Below are 2,500 nucleotides of genomic sequence, written 5' to 3'. Positions count from 1 at the left end.
TATCAAGATCTACTGAACACAAGCTGGCGCCTTACTTTGAAGAACCAAACCCTATGCAAACCTTCGAAAATTTTGACTTTCTGGTGTACGATGCAGGACACCTTTCGCCAAGGTCTATTTAAGTATTAATAAAGACCTTTCCTTTCTCTATCCTAAAAACGGTGGGAAAATTCCAACGGGTCTAAAACATGTCGGGGACAAACCAGATCAAGGAGAGGTTGACATCGCTGATATTGTTGGCATGTTTATTCTCATCATTAAGGTCGATACAAGCTTAGGGATGTTCACAGAAATCTCTTTGGTGTTTTGTGCTTCTCAAAAGTGCCCAGACCCGGGATCGAACCGGGGACCTTTAGATCTTCAGTCTAACGCTCTCCCAACTGAGCTATCTAGGCAATATACTTTCATTGTAAAGCATTTGGTCAAATAATTATTTATTGATAAATACGGGATTCTATTTCTTATTTTTTACAATGCACTGAGATGTTTACAATGAGCAGCTAGAGGGGGAGGGGGATTCTTGCCTCAAAAAATGCCACAAATGACAAACATTTTCCAAGATGTCCTAAGGCAAATTATGTGCATTGGTAGAATTATGATGAGCTCAGTGATATAGTTAGGGCCGGATTACATGAGCTTTTGAGGCCCCAAGGCTAATGACTTTGTGGGGCCCCGCAGACGAAGACCCACTTCAACTTGAACATCTTATACTCGTGAAAAAATCTTATGCCTTATTAACATGGACTGGGGCCCCAAGATTTACCGCTAGGGACTCAAACTGTGTCGTATATTTATACATATATACATAAATGTATGTGTATATGAATATATATATATATATTTATGTATCTATACATACATATGTACATATTTATGTATGTACACGCTTGTGTGTATGCATATATACATACATACATACATACATACGTACATATATATATATATATATATATATATATATATATATATATATATATATATGTATGTATATATATATTATATATATACATATATATATACATATATATATATATATATATATATATATATATATATATATATATATATATATATATATATATATATATATATATATATATACATGTATATGTACATATATATGTATGTCCACACGTGTGCTTATGCATATATATATATATATATATATATATATATATATATATATATATATATATATATATGTATGTATGTATGTATGTATATGGATATATATATATATATATATATATATATATGTATGTATGTATGTATGTATATGCATATATATATATATATATATATATATATATATATATATATATATATATATAGACATATATGTGTATATAGACACATATGTGTATATATACAATCATACATACATACATTCCATATATATATGAACACACACACCTGTATATGTGTGTATGTTATCATATATTATTTTGGTATTGTGTCATTCTAAATGAAACATAAAATGGCCAATTTATCAACATTAATCAACAAAAAATATTGGTTGCATATTCTCAAGTTACTAGCTCGGTTCGAGAAGTTTTTCCGGTTTGGTAATTTCAAGTTGCTGTTTACATCCATTGCTGATATTTGCATTATGTTCTGTATGTGCTTCAAGTTCTCTTATTTTCATCGATTTCTTTTAACTGCATCAATCTCCGTCATTTTCCTAAGTACGTTCGTCAAGTGTTTTGTTTTATTGATAACAGCTATTTTCATCCAGCTCTGTTATCTTCAAGTTCATTTATTTTAATGAAGTTTTGTTATTTTCATCAAATTCACTTATTTCCTTCAAAGGAGTTTCATCGAATGTTCTGTTATTTTTATCCTTCATATCCACTCTCTCTCTCTTCCACTTTAGCTACAAAATTTTATCGTAAAGGGGGTAATTAATTCCTATTGTCTTATTATCGTTATATCAAGATCTACTGAACACAAGCTGGCGCCTTACTTTGAAGAACCAAATCCTATGCAAACCCGGGAAAATTTTGACTTTCTGGTGTACGATGCAGGACACCTTTCGCCAAGGTCTATTTAACTATTAATAAAGACCTTTCCTTTCTCTATCCTAAAAACGGTGGGAAAATTCCAACGGGTCTAAAACATGTCGGGGACGAACCAGATCAAGGAGAGGTTGACATCGCTGACATTGTTGGCATGTTTATTCTCATCATTAAGGTCGATACAAGCTTAAATATGTTCACAGAAATCTCTTTGGTGTTTTGTGCTTCTCAAAAGTGCCCAGACCCGGGATCGAACCGGGGACCTTTAGATCTTCAGTCTAACGCTCTCCCAACTGAGCTATTTAGGCTATATATTTAAATTGTAAAGCATTGGTCAATTATTTATTGATAAATACGGGATTCTATTTCTTATTTTTTACAATGCACTGAGATGTTTACAATGAGCAGGTGTGAGGGGGGAGGGTGATTCTTGCCTCAAAAAATGGCCACAAATGACAAACATTTTCCAAGATGTCCCAAGGCAA

The 2,500-nt window shown here is 32.1% G+C and overlaps 2 non-coding genes across 2 annotated transcripts; both read right to left on the bottom strand.

Moving 5' to 3' along the window:
* Window positions 1-322: 322 nt before the first annotated feature.
* TRNAF-GAA (transfer RNA phenylalanine (anticodon GAA)) lies at window positions 323-395 on the bottom strand. The gene has a single exon. It is a non-coding gene; the product is annotated as a tRNA-Phe (tRNA).
* A 1,855-nt stretch (window positions 396-2,250) lies between these two features.
* Window positions 2,251-2,323, bottom strand: TRNAF-GAA (transfer RNA phenylalanine (anticodon GAA)). Its single transcript has one exon. It is a non-coding gene; the product is annotated as a tRNA-Phe (tRNA).
* Between the last annotated feature and the right edge of the window lie 177 nt (window positions 2,324-2,500).

This window comes from Penaeus vannamei, chromosome 36 (assembly GCF_042767895.1).
Source record: "Penaeus vannamei isolate JL-2024 chromosome 36, ASM4276789v1, whole genome shotgun sequence".
Taxonomy (NCBI): Eukaryota; Metazoa; Arthropoda; class Malacostraca; order Decapoda; family Penaeidae; genus Penaeus; species Penaeus vannamei.
The sequence above is the reverse complement of the archived record's forward strand: the minus strand, read 5'-3'. Positions and strand labels throughout refer to the sequence as shown.